The sequence below is a fragment of the Micropterus salmoides genome, unplaced genomic scaffold (assembly GCF_014851395.1).
Source record: "Micropterus salmoides isolate LMB-PRFRI ecotype aquatic unplaced genomic scaffold, ASM1485139v1 Ms_hic_scaffold_13, whole genome shotgun sequence".
In the NCBI taxonomy this organism is placed as follows: Eukaryota; Metazoa; Chordata; class Actinopteri; order Centrarchiformes; family Centrarchidae; genus Micropterus; species Micropterus salmoides.
This window is the reverse complement of record NW_024040374.1, coordinates 2191884-2216961: the sequence shown is the minus strand read 5'-3', so window position 1 is coordinate 2216961 and position 25078 is coordinate 2191884.

The window sequence follows — 25078 nt, the reverse complement described above, 5'->3', positions numbered from 1 at the left end:
CCAGACTACACTTGGGAACTATTCTATCTAACTTAAGCTAACTTAACCCAATATTGTGTAAGCAGAATGGTGTCCTGGCATGGTACAAGGCAACTGGGCCTAGTGTGGGAACGCCCTTAGATTTGGGGTAAGTGGATTTCATACTGGATTCAGATTTGAAAACACTACAGGGCGACCCCCGCGGTCCAGTTAAAGCACCCATAGGTGTCATAGGACATGTCCCTACCACATTTTGATATGACCGATTTTGTCCTCATCACTTTTTGAAAGCATTCGTTAAATGTTCTGAAAAACAGCTTGCACCAAGAGAAAGGTTTATTTGCACACATAAGAAAACATGCAATGCAATTAAATATAGTTTCCCTTCATATAAAAAAAGACATCTCCACCTTAAATTGGAGCAGACAATGTCACCAGAATGAAAGAAATTACGAGTTTAATGCTCAAAATCTTCTGGGGGAGGACCCCCAGACTCCCCACTGATATATTTCAGCATCAAATATTTCTTCAAAGTAGTGTTAAAAATCAGCTTACATCGTCTCGTGACCCAAGTGTGTCATCAAGCCCCTAAACTGAGTCCTTATGTTCCACCACTTTTCAACACAAAGTGACACCCTTGAAAGTTCCCCTCTGGTGTTACACTAGGGCGAACGTGCTACGTGGGATGGTCCTACTTGGGCACAGACACATTCTAGTTAAAAATGGTTTCAAAAAACATTTGCTTCAGGAATCAGAGACAAAAGGGTGCACGCAGTAAAGGAGACAAGTCCTCAAACCTAACTAACAAAATGGTAGTTGATACAGAAACTGATTCAGAAACGTCTTCATGTTTGAGTGTTTTCTAGTCTGCTACATGTGTTAATAAAGCTTGATAAATTTAGAAACCTGGCATCACATGATTAAGGTTAAGGAAAGATCGCCTCTTTGTAGCTCTGTGATTTTTTTTGTATAAAGCAACTCCATACTATTTCCACCTTTGTGAGGACAGAGAGGATTAGCCTGATAATCGAACCGAATTGCCATTTCATTTCACATCATTTTCAAACTATTTTGTCCAAACCAATAGCGACTGACACATCTGTCCTCTCAACACACAGTAGCTTTCAGTTGCTGTGCTAGAGGTTATTAGGAGTCATCTTGACTTAACGCTTGTCATGTCAATCAAAGACAGTTGAGTTAAAAAAAAGCTGTCGTCACTGTTCTGGTTCTCGCAGAGGGAAAAGATGCTCTCGCTCTTACTCTGGTCACTTCTCAGGAAAACACGGATTAGTTTAACCATCTGACGTTTTTCTCTAGCAAGGACAGGCTTAGTGTAGAACACTTCTACACGTGTTTGTAGAAGTTTGGTATGTAACTCCTAAAAGTTTTCCTCAATTAAATTTTGAATAAGAGTATCACAGAGAAGGAAAGCGAAAACATCTAAATTCAGTCAGACTGTCGGAGTCAAAGAAAGCAATGGCACAATGTCCTCTTTCTTCCGAGATGTAACTTAAACTGGGGTACACTCAAAGCTTCTGCCTTATAAAAGCATGTCCCCATTTAGCCTGTTTAATACCGAGCAGAGGAATTGTTCTGCGGGAAGAGAAAGACGAGGAGAAATAAACAGAATGAAGAAGTGTTTGTGGTGAAGGAGTGCAGACTCAGCGCTGCCGCCGGCGTGCGGAGGAGACGGAGACAGAGTGCTGAAACTGTCATGGCAGCCCCCCGCTCGGTGACAGAGAGGTGTGAGCCGTCACAGAGAAGAAGCAAAGGGGGTAGAAACAGAGAGAAACTAAAGGGAGTTAGTGAAAGAGAGGAGCTACTTGTCTGACATGTTGCCTTTTCATTTAGAGGTATTTTTGTGGTGAGAGATGTTGGCAGTTTGGGGCCAGCTGTTCTATTCTGTCTTTTCTCTTCTTGATAATGTTCTCCACCTTCACTGCTGTTGTTGTGGTACTTCTTGCTGTTGTTACCAGTCTTTTCTATTCTGTTTTGGTTCACTGTTTCTTGGGATAAATTCATTCGCTCGAGTGTACAAGTTAGTTTGGGTTCTTTGTCATTCTTTTGCTCGAATGAATTCCAATAAATGTTCTGCCATCTTTCTTTTCATATTCTCCATGAGCCTCCATGAGCCTTCTAACACTTCCATTCACTCCATATTTTCACCCTCATTTGTGAATTTCCTTAAAAGCCTACACATACACTCACCGGACACTTTATTAGGTACACCTGCTTTTTAACACAAATAGCTAATCAGCCAATCACATGGCAACAACTCAGTGCATTTAGGCATGTAGACACGGTCAAGACAACTTGCTGAAGTTCAGACCGAGCATCAGAATGGGGAAGAAAGGGGATGACTATGAACGTGGCATGGTTGTTGGTGAAACTGCTGATTTGTTGGGATTTTCACACACAACCATCTCTAGGGTTTACAGGGAATGGTCAGAAAGAGAGAAAATATCCAGTGATCGGCAGAGGTCAGAGGTCAGAGGAGAATGGGCAGACTTGTTCGAGATGACAGAAAGGCAACAGTTACTCAAATAACCACTCGTTACTACCAAGGTATCCAGAGTACCATCTCTGAACGCACAACCTTGAAGCAGGTGGGCTACAGCAGCAGAAGACCACACCGGGTGCCACTCCTGTCAGCTAAGAACAGGAAACTGAGGCTACAGTTCACACAGGCTCACCAGAACTGGACAATAGAAGATTGGAAGAACGTTGCCTGGTCTGATGAGTCTCAATTTCAGCTGCGACATTCCGATGGTAGGGTCAGAATTTTGCGTAAACATGAAAGCATAGTCCGTCCTGCCTTGTATCAACGGTTCAGGCTGGTGGTGGAAGTGTAATGATGTGGGGGATATTTTCTCGGCACACTTTGGGCCCTTTAGTACCAACTGAGCTTCGTCTAAACGCGACAGCCCACCTGAGTATTGTTGCTGACCATGTCCACCTGATGCATCTTGTAGAACCTGCCTCTCGGTCAATACTGTGATGGAAACAAGATTTTTGCAGTTGACAAAAATATCTCAACTCAAGTTCCTCTTAGTCCTTTGTTCTGGAGCTTTCGCCTACATCACAAGGTTGTCATTAGCAGATTATGTTGCCACGTAGTTCTGACTTTCCGTGAGTCCGTGAGTCCGTGAGCCTGTAGGTTGCCTCCACCACCTGTAATTCTCAGTGGTGTAGGTCAGCAATCGAGCATGGTGACATTCACACGCGATCAGCCTGATGAACGGGTGGACCCCCCTCCGTCTTGCCAGCAGGTCTCGGTCAGATAGGCCTCCATGAATAAGTCATCCTCCACAGTCCACTTACCTGCCGCCTGTTTACATGGATTAAATTTGCATGGCCTTTATTTAGATTTAAGGACAGGCACCAGGTTTTCATTCAAAAAAACTTTTTTTATTTAAGCTAAAATTGTGTTTTTTCATTTGGTGTGATGTGGTTTACAGGTTAGTGCTGAAGGAATGTTAAATGGTTGGAAAGCTAAAAAGCAGAACTAACTTAAGTGTGGCGTGGCGTTCAGCGCTTCACAGAAGTCACACTGCTTTGTAAGCTTTTCATAAAATTATGTGTTTCCATTTACACTTTCAGTTCTTGGATTCTGCCAAAAGGGGAAGTAATTAAGCACATTTACTCAAACAGAAATAAATAGTTCCCATCATAACCGCAGTGAACCTGTGGATGCAAAAGTTTGGCATCAATACCTACAAGTTTTGGAGGTATTTGCTACTTTGCTGTGTCCGACAAATTTTGTAACTTTCTGAAACCGACTGTATGATGACCAAGCTCACTTCACACATTGTGATTGGTATCGATTGTTTATCATAACATAATTGAGAAAGCAAATTAGAAATGTGTAAAAGATAAGAAGAGCAGTAAGAACTGACATGTCACAAGCCGTCCATCCGCCCCTTTTTATGTTATTCCTGTCACTCTTTCCTCCTTACTGCTTCTTTCTTGTCTTCCTTGTTTCTGCCCTTCTTCCCTTCCCTTCTTTCTTTCCTCCTCTCATTTCTTTGCTTATTTGAGTGTCTGGAAAGCATTAAAAAGGTCCCAAAACTGGACATACTGTATGACATTTTTGCCCAACAGTAAAACCGAACTCTTTCTCTTTGTACCTTTACTTTGAATTCATGAGTTTATTTTACTGTTAGGACATGTTTACTTTTATTTCAATGTTTGGAAGCAGGATGTTTAATTGAATAAATGTGTGGTATTACTTCACTGTATTGTTAGTTTGTAAAAGTAAATGTATATAATACTTTCTCCACCACTGGATTCTGTTGACTTTGTCCACAGAGCAGAAGGACGAGTCACATCTGCAGCCTGTCAGGTTGAGCTGGGCTGATGTTGAGGTTGAAATGTCACATCTCTCATTAGTGAAATGTCCCACAGTGCGTCTCCAGCTCCTCTGAAAGATGGAGCAGTGGTGCGTTTGGTTAAAACCTCAGGATTTGCGTCTGGAATAGAGGGGAATTGGAGATTCATCAAACCTGTCAGGAGGGGAGCGGGTGGGAATCCCCCCTGGAGAGGGAGCTCACCCTGCTCCTGATGAGACAGATTCATCTTCCACATCCTGTCAGACCACCGGACCTCCATGATTATGTGAGGAGAAAGAGGAATGACTGACAGCAGTGGGAAATCCAGAGTGGAAATGAAAGGGAGGACAGAGGGGCGGAGCATGCAGAGCTGTGGTCAGGACGACCAGAGAGGGAAGGACAAACAGAAGTGCTAATAAAGGTGCTAAGTAGAATGAGTTTTTTTTTTTTTTTTTCATCCAGGGTTCCTGCAGTGAAGTCTGATTCATTTTCTACACAGACCAAGACTTACAAGGTCACACAACTTCCCTGGTTGAATCATCTGAACAAAAGACAAACAACTGTGTGAAAACATCTGTTTCTTTGATTAAAATGTCAACGATAGAAACCTTTGGACATGGAGACTTAAGGAGAGAAGTCAACTATGATTTCCATGGGGCATTTTTGGGGCAATTACGGCTATCAAAATTACGTCCACCAGAAGTGCTTCTTTTTTCCATCGACACACATGTTATACCAGGTGTTAACAACATCACGGAAAGGATCCGTATGAGTAACACCCAGTAACTGCGGTCAAGTTGCATGTTTGGTACCCTGTGACTGCTCTTGCCCCTCCGTCACAGGGTACCAAACATGGAACTTGACAGCAACGCCAAAGAGCCAGGTTCCTTGGTATGGCAGTCACAGTGCATACTCAACCGTAGTGACTGTAGACTGACACACCTCTCGTTTTTAAATTCTAGCTCTCGTGAGAGGCGAGTTGTTGCAGGAAGAGTGAGAGTTGGAGTTCATTATTGCCATTAAATATTGTTCTTCAATTATCTAAGAGGATTTGTATACTCCATATTACCAAAACCATATTGGTAAGACCAGACTTTCAAAGTGCAACTTGTATTCAAGCACAATGTTGACTGATCTTGTAGGAAGTGTATTTAGTTACAATTACCCCCTCGCCCCCGCACAGTGAATAGAATGACAGGACAGTACTGATCAGCTCTCGATCAATCCATCTCGTTATTTCATCTTCTAACATGGAAGATGTATGCACAGTATGTGTATTCAACTGAACACAAAACACATTTTAGTGGTGACAAATTCAGTAGAAAGATATGCTCTCCATTCATACCGTGTATAGGCGATTTGTTCTCACAATAAAAAAACATTTAAACATTTATAATTTTACATTTCATTGTATGTGAGTGAGGGTGTGTCCCTTCTGCACTGTGGTGGGTTAATAATAAGTCTCAGTGTGGCTCAGATGGGATGTTTCTGCACTGGTCTGATACTGCATGTCATAAGACCAGTTCTGATTAAATATTCATGAAGCATGCAGCGGGCGTGTGTGCGTGCGTGTTCGGGTGGGGTGGATGGGATGTGACAGGGGTGTTGGTGCACTCAGTGGGGGGTCAACTTCAGAAGAGAGACAGGGGAAAGGTGCTGAGTTACCAAGGAGATAGTTCTCACTCCAGCCAGGCAGAGTGAAATACAAACACACTGCATTCACATTAATACTCAGAGCTTGTATTCACAATGTTTTTAATTAGTAACTCCTGTTTCAGGTAGTATCATAACACCCACAAACTGTCACAGGCTCTACGTCCTTTGAAGGATTCAGCCAATGAAAGTGTAACCTTTTGACACCTGAGGGCTTCTCCCTGACTCCCTGTCCCTAACTGTAGCCTCAGAGAGTAAAACTAATGATGGTTTGGGTTGATCCTCGTCAACTCAAGAAGTCATAAAGTGTGTAAAATAAAAATGATGGGTACGCAAGCTGATTGAGAGTAGTTAATTAAGTAATAAGTATAGTAGTAGGCATAATCAGTATGTTTTCAAGAGTACTATATTTGTATTAAAATCAAAGTACTTTTAAAGAAAGAGTTCAAAGAAATTTAACGGCGGGAGGTGGTTAGTGTGTGTTTGAGTCCGCAGATGCAAACTTTGCATTAAAACACTGAAATTAATTTGTATTTGTTGAAGAAAATACATTTAGTCAAGTTCTCATTTTTGAATGTCTTTTATTTAAAGGTTTAGTCTTATTTTCATCATAACAAAAAGGTTAGCAAATCTTTCAACACTGTTTTAATTGACCTGGTACAAAGTGGTGGACCAAAAGTGTCACTAAAACATACTAATACCTCTAAAGCTCACTAATATACATGTTGTGTCTTGTTTGTTTGAACCTTACACAAAACCAAATTTGTGGTTGCAGGAAGAGTCACTGCCTGAAAGCATCTGTAGGCGAGCACCAGACGGGAGCGGTGAGTATGCTCAGCTTCCTGATGACATCTCAGTGAGGTTAACATGCACTTATGCACCATATCTGGCAGTCTGCCCTATAGCCTGAGAAGCTGCACAGAAGATCCGGAGCACTAGCAGCTCCTCTCAATTCACAACTCCAAAATTCTACCCTAGTTGTTAATGTTCAGTGCTTGAGCAGAAAGTCACCACTCAACCTGAGCCAACCTGAGCCTCACAGGTTGCAGAAGTAACATTTCCCATTAAACACTGCTTTCCCGCTCCTTCTCACCTCCTGCAGGTAATGAGTGAAACACCTTGGGCATGTATGCATGTCATTAATCTTTATTTCCTTCCTCCTTCTCTTTTCATGTCTTTTTAGTATTTCTTTAACTTCATTTTTTTAAATTCAGTGTTTCGTATTTCTCGCCACATTTATGTACATTTTCTTATTTATGTACATTTACTGGTTTTATACAACAACAACAACAACAAAGAACTGCAAGTGTCATTGGCATGTCACCAGGGTTTCTCTCTTCCCATCTCCAATTAGTAGTTTATTTCCCATGATGCTTATTGTGCTCTGAGTCTACAGAGACTAGACACCCATGTTTTGTATGTGTGTGTTTGTGTGTGAGAGAGAAAAAGAGAGCCTTATGTGTGTGTAATGCATGAACTCTGATGAAGAAATTCATAGTCAGCAGACATTAAACACAAAGGAGAAAGACATGATAAGAAAACAAGACAAGGCAGAGGAGGGAGAGGGAACGAAAAAGATCAAAAAGTAGAAGAATAAAATTAACCAATGAGGGTGTAGATAAAAAGGTGGAAAGACAGTGTTTGTTGTCACTATTTTCTCAATGTTGAGAGACATTTTAAACCTTTCTATCCTCTGCTGCAAATGTTATATAGTGTACATCCTAATAAATCATAGGTAACATGACTTATTACTCACCAGTTTACTCAGAGTCATTTTGTTCTGTAGCGTAATTTTTCTGCTGCTTTCAGCTAATTTAACTGGCAGTGGGTTCTTGCCAAAGTAGTGTTGATACAGTAAGTGACTTAAATGGCATTTTCTGTGTTGCTATTATTAGCTGTAAAGTTTGATGTGCCAAAATATTTTTTTGGTCCAGGAGCTCAGTCTGTTGAGGAAAACTGAAACTGGGAACTGCATATTAAAAGGTGGAAAGACCTGGGGTTTTACCTTATTGAGGTGATTTCCAAAAGATGATTGAGGTTTGTCACAGCCAAACAGTCAGCAACAGTGCTTATCTAATATAGTGATAATAGTATAATGAAATGAAGTTCTCACAATTTCACAATGTCCAATCCTTTCTTCACCTTAGTCCTAAATCACAATTGGACAAAATACTCAAAATACTGATTCAACTGCATCTCACGGTAAAAAGAGTTTGTAAAGTTGTCATCACGTGACTTATGGATCTTCATTACCTAATAACAAAAGCTTTGTGAATTCCTTATTATTTTGTGGTTTGAAGACACTGGCTAGTTGTTCTGACTGTCCAACCACATGAGGGTATCCCAAGAAGATTCTTGTACTCCTTGGTGATTAAGCAGTATTGATCCTGGTCCAAACCCTGGCATGATTGTCTGTGAAGGTTCTCAGTCATCCAGGTCATCCAAAGGTTAAAGTCAAGGGCAACTGGACTTGGTTGAAGATACTAGAAGACGTTTCCTCCCTCATCCGAGAGACTTCTACAGTTCTGAAATGACCAGTAGGGAAACTCAGCCACTTAACCTCTGTGGGGTCGATAGCCAAGATCATGGATACAGCTGGTTGGTTAGTGCTCCTGGCTGTTGTAACAACAGTCATTATGGTCGTTAGAACCACCCGTGGCCAAGTCTGAACGGCCGGCGTTGGCATCTTCACCGGAGGCCACAGCCCTCTAGGTAAAAAATAAGCATCACACTTAGATACTGTATGACTATATTTATCAGTGTTAGTAAGAAATACCAACCAAATAATAATATGAAAGGTGATCACTTGCATGAACTGGGAAAATTAAACCTGTTCCTTTATGGTATAAGTACACACCAAACTGTATATACAAGTGGTAGTAGACTTAGAATGTGTTTTACTGTAATAGTAACTACTGTTTTTTTTATTACAGTGTTAAAGCTGTAATAGCTGTTATAGCAATAAAGCTGTATCAGCATTTACATATATGTAAATATTACATCTATATATGTAAATGCTCCGTATTTGTTTAGCGCCTTTCTAGTCTTTGTGACCACTTTTACACAACATTGCATTCACCATTCACACACTTGTGGAAGGGGGGCAATTCAGGGTTCAGTATCTTACCCAAGGACACTTCAGCAGCCTAGAGGAGCCAGGGACAGAACCGCCGATCTTTTGATAAACCCACTCTACCTCCTGAGCCACAGCCGCCCTATATGAGGCAACATCATGGGTGTTGTTGGGATTTCCCCAGAAAAAAAACTATAAGACAAAAAAAAAAAAACAAAATAGACCAGAACACAAGATTCCAGAAAATAGTAAAAAATTACTTAAATTGAAAAATAAAAACAAGACGAATTAGAAATATTTGAATAATAATCAGATGTTTAAAATGTGACTAAACCCCGTGTACTAAATGGAAATCAGGTGCCAGATATAACACTGGAGGATGAAGAGGGAAGTTAAAAGCAGCAGGGGCAGGAAATATGAAGAGAGTGATCAACAGAGAGATGAAATCTTGCCAGACCACTCACTAAATTATTCAGGCCTCCCTTTTCCGCACCTGTCATTCCACCTTTACTTTTCTTTCTATCTTAATCTCCCAGTTTGCCTTTGGTTTGGTTTCTCTGTAATACAAAGTGAGTCACAACAGCTGATGGACACAGAAGCACCTGCTGCATAAATCCTGGAACGTTTGTTCTGCATTTGCACAGGTAGAAAAGTTTTATTTTAATGCTAAATGTTACCTTCTCTAATGTCGTAGCTACTAATTAATAGATACAGTCCGTGGATTTAAATGTGATGCAGTGTAAATGTGAGTGGACCATCATCCTGCTGTTTGACAGGTCAGTGATGGGCAGGTGGCTCTAATGGGCAGTCCATTTCTGCCTTCCATTTTGTTGAATTATTGAAGGCGGGGCTATATCCAGGTGCCTGTGAATGAATGACAGCTGAACATTCACTTGGACAAGATCATTCATTCATTTTCTGCCTCTTACCAAGCACACACACATATTTCTTAATATTCTAAAAAATTCAATATAAAGTTTCTTTTAGTGTAAACTTGAGGTTCATCAGTTCTAAGTGCAATTTTCTAATTTGGATCCAGGTTCCAAAAAGACAAATAACTGAATTCACGAAGCTCCCACACTAACAACTATTTGATTGAACTGTTCATCTCTCCCCACTCTCTTTTACTAGAGAAGAACAGTGTAACAACATTAAGGTAATGTTAACAGGCTCCTCAGTTTTAGCCTTTGTTGATCATTTCTTTCATCCGTTTAAATGACGCATAATTTCAGCTTTAGCTAATTAAGTCTAAATTTCTAAAATCAAATATAGTTTCTGTGATTAATATGTTCTCTGCGACCAGGCACCTTTACTCAACCCAATATTACTCTACAATCACGAGAGTCTTCTCTGGGGAAACAATCAGCTATTTGTCAGTTTCAATTTCAGGAATCTCACAGTTTAACTTTCTCTCAAATATCAATATTTTAATCTTATTAGCTGAATAGTTTCGAATCAGGACCTTCAGTATTTGGTTGAAGTAGCTTGTGTAAAATAAGGTTCATAAAACTGCACCTGTTGTCAGTGAGCACTTCTCCTGTGCCGAGATAATCCATCCACCTCACAGGTGTAGCATATCAAGATGCTGATCAGACAGCATGGGGATTGCACAGGTGTGCCATAGGCTGGCCATAATAAAAGGCCACTTGAAAATGTGCAGTTTCACTGTATTTGGGGGGGGTTCCAGGAACCAGTCACTATCTGGAGGTGAACACCATTTGCCTCATGCAGTGCAACACATCTCCTTCGCATAGAGTTGATCAGGTTGTTGATTGTGGCCTTTGGAACGTTGGTCCACTCCTCTTCAATGGCTGTGCGAAGTTGCAGTCAAGTTGAGACCCCGATGAGGACGACTAGCATACGCATGAGCTTCCCTGAGACGGTTCCTGACAGTTTGTGCAGAAATTCCTTGGTTATGCAAACTGATTGTTGCAGCAGCTGTCCGGGTGGCCGGTCTCAGACGATGTTGGAGGTGAAGATGCTGGATGTGGAGGTCCAGCACTGGTGTGGTTACAAGTGGTCTGCGGTTGTGAGGCCGGTTGGATGTACTGCCAAATTCTCTGAAACACCTTTGGAGAAGGTTTATGGTAGAGAAATGAACATTCAATTGGACATTCCTGCAGTCAGCATGCCAATTGCACGCTCCCTCAAAACCTTCGGCACTCTATAGCATTGTGCTGTGTGATGGCACTGCACATTTTCGAGTGGCCTTTTATAGTGGCCAGCCTAAGGCACGCCTGTGCAATACCCACACAGATTTTGACAGATCCTGTGAACAACATTTGAGAGAAATAGGCCTTTTGTGTACATAGAGAAAGTCTTAGATCTTTGAGTTCAGCTCATGATGAATGGGGGCAAAAACAAAAGTGTTTGCAATGTTCACTGCTCACAAAAAGCTTCCATTAACAGAAAGTGAAAGGGGGAGAAATGGTGCAAATATGATGCATAATATGCAGTTCCTACTAGTAAAACTAAAGTTTGCTAAACTTCACAACGTAATTGGTAAATTCCCAGATTCAAAATATTGGACTACAAGTTTTCACACACAAACATGCATCTATTCAATGCAATGCCATTCAATGATAAAAGTTATCTCATTGCACTTTAAATATAGAGCAGGTCTAGACCATACTCTTTATAATATTATTAACAAAGACCCAACAAGTCCCACCATGAGCAAGCGCTTGGCAACACAGGCAAGGGAAAAACTCGGTAGAGAAACCTCGAACAGAACCGTGAATCAGGGTGCAAGAATCACCTGCAGAAAGTTGGAGGAGAGGGGAAAGCGCAAGACTACAGGAAAAGGAAGAAGTTGAGTTAGTAACATGCATAGATGGAGAGAGAGGGAGAGGAGCTCCGTGCATCATGGGAAATCCCCCGGCAGTCTAAGCCTACAGCTGCATAAGTACGGGATGGTTCAGGACTTACCTGAGCCAGCACAACCTATAAGAAATCATGATGATGGGGATACCTGGTGTCGGCTGGGGTGGTGGCATTTCACATTTTAGTGAGAATGTGGTAAATGCAACCAGTCTTATTAAAAAAGAAGATATACTGTTTTCTGTCTTTCATCATTGCTTTGTTTGCCTGCTCCTTCACTCCTGCTATAGCTTACATTTTCTGCACTGTACTGTTCCTTTATATACAGTGTTGGAGCTGAGTCTAGGAATTGGAAGATGCCTGGTTTGATCCCCAGCTCCTCCAGAGAAAGTGTCAAAATGTCATTGAGAAAGATGCTGAACCCCTCAACACTCCTAATGAGCCGATTGGCCCCTTGTCAGCCTCAGCTGTCCGTCTATGAATGTGTGTGTGAATGGATGAATGTTGGCATTTGTTGTAAAGTGCTCTGAGTGGCCAGTAGGCTAGGCTCTATAAAAATGCAGTCCATTTACCATGTCCGGGCTGAATAGCACCCACCTGGCTGTCCCTTTTCGTCCCTCTTCAAGCAGACTGTGTGTGTGTTTACATGCACGGGTCATAATCAAGCCTTTCTGAAAGGTACGTGTCAGCAATCCCGGGATCTCATCAATATTAATCCGAGCTGGTCAGAGAATGCATAAGCATTCATTAGGCCTCATAAAAACTAATCATGGGCAGCATCTAAGGTCAGGGAACACACAGGGGACACTCGCTGGGTTTTATATCCAGGATTCAGACCACCAATGCCTTCCTCTGCAAGCCGACTGGTAACAACCAACCACCACTCCTCTCCTTGCTGGTGGTGAGCCCATCCTCATCACACAGGACCCTTTATACCCCTGTCATCAACTCTGTGCTATAAAGGCTTTCTGGCCACCACACCCACCTTCAAAGTAATTTATTCCATCCAGAAGGACTTTACATGCTTGCACATATTTTGCAACATGCGTGGTACAGCGGTATGCTCTGACCGAGAGACGAGCAGTATGTGCCAAGCCAGCAGTAATGAAAGATGACTAAAGTACTGACCTGCATATAATATTCCTCTACCAACCATATCTGCTACTGATATCATGAACTCCATTTAAGACTGTAATCTATACAATTTCAGGACGGATAATCTGATGGTTTATATTTCTTACCCTGTTAGATTTATACTGATAGCAGTTGCTTTGGCGAGTACAATGCTATTATTGCTGATAGATGCAGTATACAGTCCCTCCAGGATTTCTAATTAACTGATTGTTGCAGTCTAAAATGCCTGATTTTGTGGCAGCTTATCTAAAAAATTGCGATGAAAGTTGTGATGTTACGGGAATTTTTCCCCCCGATGAAATTAATGGGATTATGTGAAAACTGCATGTTTTTTTTAACTGTAGAATTATAGTTGAATCATTAAACAGTCCCATCAGGATTTTGCAGCCCTAACCCTAACCACGCACATTTAAACCAGCTTACCTTGATTCTTTTAGCGCTAGCAATTGACCAAGATGCAGCCTGCCTGTGTCACAGTGATTTGTCTCACCTGACATCCTCCATGCGTTTCTGCCACTCTGTGTGTCAATCACTATTTCCTTTATGTTTGACCGCAGTACTGCACGTTTTGAAAAAGAAGATAAATGCTTTTTTCCACGGCCCTTTCTTTTTTTGTCGACAAATGTGAGATGTTGGTATCGCACGTGTCTGCTGCGACTTGTGAACAAGGAAATGACAAGCTGACGTATGACAACGTTTTGCGGGAAACGGCGATGAGAGGTAAAATTTGTGGTAATTGGTCAAAATTGCAAGTCGCGATGCATTCACAGGGATTTGTTGAATTTGTGGTAATAGTTGCGATCGCGACATCGCAAAATCCTGGAGGGACTGAGTATAATAACTTAAAGCACAAATATATGACACAAGTTATAATAAACAGAAAAAAAAATACAAAAAATACATTGCATGATTAAAAGCGAATCTGCTAAGATGGACGAGGGACGTCAGAAACATTTCAAACTAAAAATTGTCCTTTAGTCTGTTGCCTCACCTGGGCCCAGTTTGCCTTGGTATGCCCCTTCTACGGTGATAAGGAGGTGATTCCTAAAAGATGGATGAATGAACTTAAAGCAGGAATTGAGGTTAATACACGATGACATGCTGCTTTGGTGAACCACTTCAGGTTTACTCATCAGGATCCATATTTTTCGTATTTCAGACCAGTTGGTCTGTTTGTTCTGGCTGGAAATTCTCAAAGTAAAGTGGGAAAGGAGCAAGTTTGACCCAGCAGCTTGTCTCTTGTGTATGTTTGCAAAAATCCAGATTCTGTCCTGATGTGTAATGTCAGTCCAGCCGGCAGCTAAAACACACACGGAGGCGATGTGTACATGAAGGCGTTGAGCGAGAGTGTAAATGTGAGCACTTATGTCAGTGTAAACTTTGAAGAAATAGAGGAGAGTTTCAAGTTCAGCAGTGCCCCCGGTGCTCTGTATCTAAACTGGACAGACCTTGTGTCAGCAGGTTGGTTTAAGAGAACACATGCACATACACACCAGCAACATGAACGCACACACGCATACACAGAGTGGCTGAGCAAACAACATCACCAGCACATAAACAGGTGTAATCAAACGCACAAAGTGCTGAAGAGGGTGGAATCCGTGACGTGCATGATAAAAGGAGCCTTTGAGCAACTAAAAAGCAGACGCTGAAGACCAGAGAAGAACAGAGAAGAAGAGAGATGAAGAAGAGGCCTTGGCCTGAGGCTTGTTAGTTTGTGTCTCTAACAGCAGTTTGTTTGAACCTCTGCGTGGCCTGTTTTCTTATTGACAGCCTCTCCTTCATCACCCTGCCAGGCTCCGGGGCCACAGAGGGGGGCAGGGAGCTCCCAGGCGGGGGAGGCGGCCCTACACACCCCGCCCCCCTCAGAGGTGGACGCTGCAGCTAAAGCGCTGATGGTTAGCTAGCGCAGCTCCCTTTGTGCTGAAGCCCGAGCTTTAAAATGCTGCGTCTGCCTCCGACACACACGTACGTCCACACACACACCTCAGCAAAAACAGACACTCGGCCCGTCGATACACACCCTTCACCTGGCGCTGGGAAAAGAGCGAGTAAAGTGTGGACGACACACACACAAGCGTGAGCTAACACACGTGCAGCCACCGACAGCGCTGTGACATCACCTGGGCCCAGAGGTGCCTCTCTCAGCTCTTCCGTGTGCAGCGTCCTGATCACACACACACACACACACACACACACACACACACACACACACACAGTGCTCACCTCTGGTCATGATGTACACTCTCAGAGGACGCTGCCTGCCCCACCAGCACTGATGCGGTCATCAGTAGGGTCATTAATTGTGGCGTCCCTCAGGGGGCAGCAAACCGCGGCAGGATGGGGAAGGTGTGTGTGTGTGTTGTTGTGCTTCCATCTTTGTGAGGACCAATTTGAGTTTTTCACCTTGAGAGTGAGGACATTTGGTGGCTGAGGGCATTTTTTGGGGAGTGAAGGGCATTTTTGGAAAAGTAGAACTTTTACACAAAGTAAGAATGTTTCTGAAAACCTGGGGAAAATTTTAGAAAGTCAAAAAAGTATGGGCTTTTCTTTTAAAATGAGACATATTTAAAAAATAATTTTTAGAAACTGGGGACATCTTTTTGGGAAAGTGGGAACAATCTTATAAAATTAAGACACATTTGCAATTTCTGAAGAACCTGAGATAAAAAAAAATAAAAATGGGTCCTTAGAAACTGAATACGTTTATGAAAGTGAGTGCATTTGGTAGAGTCAGAACATTTCGGAAAGTAAGAACATTTTTATCTGTCCCTCAGCTTTTCGAAGTGTCATTTGCGGGTTGAAGAAGACTTTTTTAGGGTTAGAATTAGTTTAACACAAGAGGTTAGGTGCTAGTTGCATGCATTATGTCTGTGAGTGTCCCCAAAAATATAGAAGTACAAAATTATTTGTGTGTGTGCCCACATGTGTGTGTGAGCGGTAGTGGATGTTTGCCCCACGCCGATGCTGCATCTGGCATGGGAAGGATCTTTTGCTGGTTTAGCGTTTTTGCATGCTGCTGCTTTAGTTGTATGTGCACTGTGTTTCTCTGAGTGTGTGTGTGTGTGTGTGTAAAGTGGAAGAGTGGTTGAGCTTGTGCACTCTTTTACAGCCTGATATTACAGTTTTTTGTAGTGCACTTTTAAGAAAACAAGGTAAAAAGTTGCAAAAAAAATAAAACACATGGGAAAACTATAAATAAAAGTGAGTAAGTAAATAAAAGATCCTATCAAGTTCTCTTATGCACACATTTTTGTGTTTAGTTATATGCACTCACACGTTTGCATACACTATATATACTTGTCTTTGCTGGTCTCTCTATCTCAAATCTTCTGTCTTCTCTATTCCTGAGTGTTTGTGTGTCTGTTTTTGTGCGCGACAGTGAAATAGTGCGCATGTGATGTGCTATAAATCCCCTCTGTTTGTCTGGGTTTCCCCCTCATTAGTGAGAGAGAGTTAACGTTAGCACAAGTGTCCTGCGCTGGACCGTGAGATTAGTAATTAACGCAGAGTCTAACGAAGGGAGAAAAAACAACACCTCGACAAAGTCCAACCATCAAGCAGCCAGACCTGCTGACAGAGACAAACTTATCCACTGACACTTCCAAACTCTGCCTGGGGTGCACAATCACATGGGCAGGAGTGTGTGTGTGTGTATTTATTTGTATTGTTTTTTTGAGGAAACTGTGTGGAGCAAAAAAGAAAGCAGGAACAAAGAATTTAGAAATGGAAAAAAAATAAGAATTTGTCTCTGTGGCTCCGTATTTGTATGTTCAACTTTAATTTTTTTTAAAATTCACATTCAATCACAATTTCAGCTTTTCAGCCGATCACACGCTCCAGTCTCTCAATCTGGGAGAACCACATCCCCCCGACCAGTCGGCCTCTCCCAACCCGTCACCGACTGGCTTACAGAAATCCCAGAAATCCAAGCGGATGGAAGCTCCCCGTGGTTAATGATGTCACAGGCTGATCCATTTCTGTGTCCGCTACGCTCCCACTCAAATCCTCCACAATTCCCATATGTGCTCCATGATAAGTCCCATCATGCCTTTCTGCTGACCCTTCTCGGCCCATTTATTCATTTAGGCTGGTCTCCTCCAGAGCCCGGATTTGGGCGGACTGGGGGCGGGTTTGGAAGGGTTAATAGGAAGCTAAGAGGTTGGAAATTATGGAAGGAGGAGGAGAGAAGAGGAAGTTTAGCTCACCTTGGAAAAGTGTTCAATAGAGGCATCAAAAGGATCAGGAGATGTCTGCCATTCTACACAAAGCTGGAAATTCTTTTATTAGCCCAGCTCGGATGTAATGGGAGAAGGAGGCTTGGAGCTGGTAACATTATCTCCTGCTTATGTTTTCTTGTTACAGTTAGACTGTTTTAATATCTTGCAGCTACTCTTATTTATTTTGATATTTAAGTCTCACAAGCTAGTTTTCTCGTCATGCTTTTCATTCTCATGTTTAATTCTTCCATGTTGAGAATAATATTTCATATAGATAGATGCTGTTGTTGAGAAATAGACATCTAAGTTTAAGTCCTGTACTGTATTTAAGCTTTTGGCGCTGTCACAGAATAAACTGTACTTGTTTCTGATGGCTGGAAGGTTTTTCTTTAAGAGGTCATATTATGCTTTTTGGCTTTTTCCCTCTCCTTTATTGAGTTATATACCTTTTTGGTGCATGTAATTGGTTTGCAAAGTGAAAGTGAAAAACTCCACCCCAAAGGGAGTTCCCATCTTCCACAGAAAACACTACTCCTGAACTGCCCTAAAGCAGCTTGCTTATAGTCCAGCCTTTCCTTCCGCTTTGCGGTGACGTCACAGCCAAATGCACGTCATAATGCTCGCCAAGCGGCTAGTCCGACACGCCCTCAAAAACACCAGTGGAAAAACACTGAGCTGCAGCACACAGTGACAAGACGTCCGCCTGCCGCCTCTCCTCTGCCTTCCAAACACTAGCTACCCTCCAGGCTGTCAAATGACATAAAGTTGTTCCTGTGATGTAGAGACAGAGCTCAGTTAAAACTTTATGGATGAAAGATACTTTTGTTACAGATTAATAACTCACCACTCTGAAACTCTTGATCCAGTCCATGTTGCCAAGCTGGTAAGGCCATATACAGCTGAACCAAAGCCGGCTTCACACAACCCGCCCTACTCTGCTTCTGATTGGCTAGTAGTCCTTAACTAGGAACTACGCATGTGCAACTCCCAACAAAGATCATGTAGAGACAAGATGTATCACTCCAAAGTCAAAACGAAGAGTTCGACACAGGGTGAAAAGAAGAGCTGCAGCAATGTGCAGTATGACAACAAATATGGTGTTTTTTTTAAAGTAAAACCATGTACTGGTGCAACCCCTAAATAAGATTTTGAACCTAAAAATGAGCAGAATACCACCTCTTTAAAATCAAATAATATGACATCTAAGACAACCACCATTCATAATTACTGCTTAAGCACATAATCATGTCAACAGATCCATCTCTATTACAACTGAGCTGACTCTATCTGCTGATGAAAACTGAAAGCCCTGAAAAAAGCTAGTAAGTTGAGCTTGAGTCTTGATATTGTCAAATAAACACCATTTACCTCTTACTTTCATAGACAAACCCTAATATGACGTTATGAACTTTTTACTCCATTACATGTATCTGACAGCTATAACTACTTACTTTTGATTGAAATGTTACAAATGTACAAAACATAAGCTACACCATTAAAATGCTGCTTACTTGTTAATGTAATAATAATGCAGTTATACATCTAGAACAATGAATGACATGGATATGTACTGGAATTTACTTATGTTTTTAATACCAAAGTTAATTGTGCTGTTGATGCTTTTTAAATTCAGATCCTAGTGCCTTTTCCGCTGCTGCAACTGGAACAACAGACAATGTGTGTGTGCCTTTCTACCTTTTGAGGACCTTCTTGAGGTTTAGACCTTTCTAGTTTAGGAAAATTAGTTTTTATTTCTCATTTTGTCAAAGGCCTGTTATGCTTGTTTTTGTGCTTGCAGTTGTGATGGTTATGGTTAGGTTTAAGGAAAGCATGATGTCAAAGAGATTTCAGTGCCTGCATGTACAGTGTAAGTGCGCTTTTGTGTTTGTTTGTTTGTGTGCAGGCGACTCCAGAGCCACTGAGGAACTCTTTCAGCATCTACCTGCCACGCTGTTGGAGGACTGAGAGAGTGAGAGAGGTGTGTCTGAATAATTGATAATAAGTAGATTTCAATGGGCTGAACACGTCCCCCCGATCAGTGACCTGTCAGTCAGTCGGGACCTCCTTGTCATTGGACGTGGGGGTGGCGGGGGGTGGATGGAGCGGTACGAAGGAGACATGACAGGAGGGAGTATGGGAAGTAAGGTACTGAGGTTTGTAAAAAAAAAACAGCCCCCCCTACACTTCCTCACCTGGAGAGACTCAACTGTAGTTTTTTCTCCTCAGACCTTGGGGACGTCAAACCCAAAACACGTCTGGAGCGGAACACTGTGAACCCAGGCCGTGACGGGAGCTGAATTAGAGGAGGAAAGTGGCTAAAAAGCTCTGAGGAAGTTGCTGACGGAGGCAGTTGTGTGGATCAACTCTCTCAGGTGGCTGCCAGCTTCACTATGTTCCTTCCAGGCCTTCCCAACTCTGTAAACTGTGTGTGTGGATAGAGAGGCGAGGTTGATAATGTCAGCAGCGACCAGCCGTCTCTCAGACCAAATGGGCCTCAGCTGTCAGCTGTGGTAGAGCTAAACTGAGTTTAGGGGAGATTAACACAGAATGACATCCTGTTTGCTTCAGTCTAATCCTAATCTAATCTGACGGGGCTGCATGTGGGGAAATGTTTCGCTCACTTTGCCTCCCTCAAAAGCTTGTTTTACATTCTTTCATTGTGTCAGACAACAGAGGGAAGTTATGATTTAAATTCTGGGGGATGCATGTGTGTCCACGTGTGCCTCTTTGGAGCCAAGGTAACCGCGGATGGACTGATGATGTATGTAGGATAAATGAATGTATAAATTGATAGACAGAAAGATGGACATTAAACCGACGGATGATGGTTGGATGGATAAACAAATTAATGGCCTCTTGATGAACAGATAACATAGATGGATGAATGATGGTAACAGATAAATGGGTGGAAGCATGGATGTAATGATGGATGGACGATGGGTGAACAGGTGAACAGATGAACTGAAGCGTGGGTGCGTCAGTGGATGAACAGATGGATGGAAGAGTAGATGGATGCATAGATTGGTAGACAGATGGAGTGAAAGATATCTGAATGGATGGATGGAGTGTTTTCAGCTTGGCCTCCCATCAGAATAAACATGAAGCACCACACAGTAAACACAACACATGAACATGACTGTTGTTGCATTACAGTAACACATGTACTTCACTCATTCCACATGTGTTGATTTAAGTGCTCCTGTACTTTCCCCCAACCAACCCCCTTCCCTGTACCACACACATGGGCATGGTGGGTCTCTGATATAAATCTTTCACTGTGGTGATCTCTGCTGTAAGTGGCCGACCCTCGGCTCTTCTCCCCAACGTCTCTGCTGGGAGCATCTCCACACATGTGAAACACTGCTAACAGCTACCCAGGGAGGAAGAGGAGGCAGTGTGTGTGTGTGTGTGTGTGTGTGTGTGTGTTGTGTGTGTGTGTGTGTGTGTGTGTGTGTGTGTGTGTGTGTGTGTGTGTGTGTGTGTGGGTGTGTGTGTGTGTGTGTGTGTCCTTTCACTTCAGCTCACCTCGGTCCAGGAGTGTGAATGAATAAATAAACTATTCTTTTCAAATCTTTTGTAATCTGTCTAAGAAAACCTTGTGCTTTTCCACAGCTCTTAACGACACGCTCTATGATGTTTAAAATCTTCACAGTAAAGACGAACAAATGCAGACGTGTGAAGAGGACACCTGCTTCTGTTTGGTCTCTGAACACATTTTTCAGGCGAGTGGAGCTGGGTGGGGGTGTTGTGTGTCCTTGACAGTCCTATTGAAAAATTAAACTTACTCTCCTCACTCGCCCAAACCCCCACCTCCCCCTCCACTTCTTTCCTCTGCTCTTCACGCAGCCATTTCTCCTGTCAACCCTGTTGAGCACTAGGAAAGGTCAAAGGTCAATTAGCTGGGGATTTCCAGCTTGTGCTTTCCTCTGAGGCTTTAGGAGTCCATTATGAAAAACTACTAGCTTTGTTTACAATGTGAATTTAAGGGTAACTTTATAAAAGGAGCAGATGCCTATAAGTATAAATCTTAAGGTTTGCATTAAATCAGACCCCATTTTTTCAACTATTTGTATTTTTTGTGGCTGTGGCATGCTTACATAATTCAGTAATAATATAGGGATTTTCATTGCTACTGTATTTATACACAAAGGATGCACAAGAAATAATGCATGTATGTAATGGATGTGACGCACAAGACAAAAGACTTCATAACAACACAACTAGTGCTGTCCCTGACTAAGGATTTACATATTCAAATCAGAATTGTCAAGTCCTGCCTACAGTCGACTGATAGTCGAATCACGTGTGTTTTTGTGCACAGCGATTGCGAGCCAAAGCTAAAAAGCCAAAGCTCTCTCTCTCGCCTGCCATTCACCGGTCTTATGCAGAGTTTTAGCCGTGTTGCCGACAACTGCATGCATGTTGCTGTTCCTCGCGGGTCTCTTTCAAGTAGCCAGCTATTTAAAAATGATAAAAATATTCTTTGTGTGGTTCATCAACGGTGATAAATTATCCGAAAGTCCCGCGAGGTGCGGACAGCTCGGCACAACACCAGTGAAGCTGAGTTTTCCTCCTCCCGCACACATACACGCTACGCCTACACATGCGCACTGACGACCCAGAGTTAGGGTTACAAATTTGGATTTATTGACGCACTTTAAAAACATTTATTAGAAGTTTTTTTTTAAATATTAAATATTGAAATTTATATTGTAATAGGCTGTATTAACTAGAAAACTGGTAGTTCTATGTAAAATCAGACGTTGAGCACCCCATATCGCCAAAATGGCAAGATCCTCGTTTGCTGAGAAGCTTCGACGGTGAGATTCAGGTCGAATCAGGCTCCGCCCATCGAAGCATTGAGTTTTTGACTATTTGGGGTCAGCCCTAAACACAACAGATGAATTCTCTCAGACTGAAGTTAGTCTATGAAAGTGTCCTATTTAACAAGGCTCAGGGATCTATAAAACGCACCCGCCAGTCCGCCAGTAACCCAAGGTGTCGCTAATCAACCAGGACTAAAATCTTAAGGCTTGTGTCTTCCAAATGAGTAAATGTAGTGATTGTCCAGATGTGGAACACAAATTAAGTAATTAATAAAAACAAGAATTGGTCGTGCTTGACAATTCATTCCTTGTAACCTGAATTTGACAAAACGATTCCAATCAAAGTTGACGTTCTTGCTAATTCTGGTGCTTTCGAAGCTTTCCAAGGTAAAAAATCAATTAAGCTAACGTGGATGAGAAGCCCAGAAAGTGCTCAGAGCAATGAAAAGTATGAACATCTTTTAATCGCATCACGCCATAATAATTTCATTCATTCAAAACACTTGATCTGCTGATGTGATAGGTTGAAAAGGTCCAGAACAAGCTAGAAAGTGGGCCTTGAGTGGAGATTATAATTTCAAAAGAGTTGGTTACATCAGAAAATATAGATATTTAAATGTGATTTTCACCTGCAGTTTGATATTATGATATGATTTTTCAGCAATTTTCTCTTTTTTAAATATTCTCAATATAGAGTATAATATCAAATCTATGAAACATCTAGTATTAAATGTTCATGTGCCGGTTAAGCTTAAAAGTCAAGCAAGCTCAGAAACGACTATTTCTTGAGGAAGTTTAAAAAGGCCAAATTCCCACGCCAAGTTCTTGTCAGCTTTTACAGAGGAGCAACAGAAAGCATCCTGACTGGAAACATCACAAACTGGCATGGGATGTGCACGGCCCAGGACCGGAGGGCTCTGCAGCGGGTGATTAAAACTGCTCAGCAGATCATTGGTACCCATCTGCTGAGGATCAGTGATATCGATGAGGTGAGGTGACTTTGCAGATCCCAAAGGACAGTACCCACCCAGCCACAGCCTGTTCACCCTGCTGCCTTCTGGGAAGAGATATAGAAGTTTCTGCTGCTGCACCACCAGACTGCAGAGCAGCTTTTTCCCCAAAACCATCAGACTCTTAAACTCTAATTCATCCTCAGCACTGCTCCAGTGATGATAGTTTATTCCTGTTTATTTTTCATAATTGATTCTTTATTAATGTATATTGTCTGCTATGTAGCAGAAGGGAGTTACAAAACTCAATTTCACTCTATAACTTGTTATATTGTGCCATAAACCTGCCTACCTAAAGTGTGTCACTCTTATACCGTTCTTTGGACAGTTCCAGGTCAGAGTAGACGTGTTGTGAAAAACATACTGGCTGTCTCTAAAGCCATAAGCTCCACATAGCTTTTACTGTATGTGTGTGTGTGTGTGTGTGTGTGTGTGTGTGTGTGTGTGTGTGTGTGTGTGTCAGAGTCCTGATGTTCTCCATGCTGGTGATTTTATTGACATCACTTATTCATGGCCCTGCTGTCCTAGATGTAAGACCATTGTCACTACACACAGTTTGAGTGGTACCGATCTGCATTTCACAGTCATGTGCTGCACGCGTGTGTGTTTGTCAGTCTGTGTGATGGTGATTCAACCAGTATTTTAATCAGAGACCTGTGACCTGTGTGTTCGTGTGTTTGTGTGTGTGTGTGTGTGTGTGTGTGTTTGTGTGCTTGTTATCTGTGATGTGGTCAATAATTGGATGTGAAAACAGAAAGCAGGTCAATATCAGTCAGTGCACTCTGTTATAAATATCAAAACCTACATTATCCATCACTTGATCGGCTCTTTGTTTACTTGTCTTATCATCACACTCTGCACAGAAGCATAATCTGTATCTAAATAACTTGTTTTGTTCTTTATCCCCAAAAAAAAGCTCAAAGCTGGAGGCCTAGGCCTGATTGTGGACTTCGGTCTGTCTCACATGACATCCTTTTCTTTCTCCTCTCAAATCTGTGTCTCCAGCAGCCTCTCTCTAAGCCGAGTAGAGTGGTCTTCTTGATCCCGTGGAAGCTGTTTGAAGAGTTTCGGTCCCTCTGCCCGCTCTGACTGACAGCCGCGCTCTGCTGGCCCGCTGGCCTGAATCCCCCGGCTTTGGGCCTCTGCAGCCAGCTCTCATCCAGGCCTGATCCCACAGAGGAAAGCCTCAATGCCGTCAGGACGGATTTGACAGTCCTTGCTCATCCCAGGGATGTCCAAAGTGCTTTCACAGTGCGTGAACGAACCCCTCCCACCCTTGCTCCCCAGTGCCCCAGCCAACTGTAGTGTGACAAGCAAGTGTGTGTGTGTGTGTGTGTGTGTGCGCCTGGGCGGTATGTGTGTGTATATATCTGTAGCTTTATTTCATTTTGTTACCTTCACCAAGAAGATTATGTTTTCAGTTCTGTTTGTTTTTTGGTCTGTTTGTTAGCAAGATATCTTAAAAAAAAGTACCTCATAAATTGTAGTTAAGTTAGCCAATGGGCCAGGGAAGAACTGTCGGTATGGAGAACGCCACGATTTATAGAGTGATTTATAGAGCATGTCTGTAACACTTTGTCAAAAGTTGTCTGTTTCAGTCCAGAAACGTTTGTGAGCTACTGATAATCAGTGAGGCTACTTTTTGTATCGCCCTAAACTGTGAGGTGTAGATGCAAAATTCACAGATCCCCCCTGAGAACCGTTATAATAATAATTAATACAATTACAAAACGTAAACAAACAAAAAAACATTTAGCTGACGCTGTTATCCAAAGCGACTTACAATTGCTATGTATGTCAGTGGTCGCACGCCTCCGGAGCAACTAGGCGTTTAATGTCGTGCCCAGGGACACAATGGTGACACATATTCAGTACACAATATATTCCAGTGGTTCTCAAATTTTTTTCTGTCACGGCCCCCTTTAGAAAATTAAAAAAGTTCAAGCCCCCCGACTCCAGCAAGAGTGGTATTCATTTTTATCAGTCATTAACGATACAGGTGACTGAAATAAAACAAAAATTCAGGTTAGCAAAA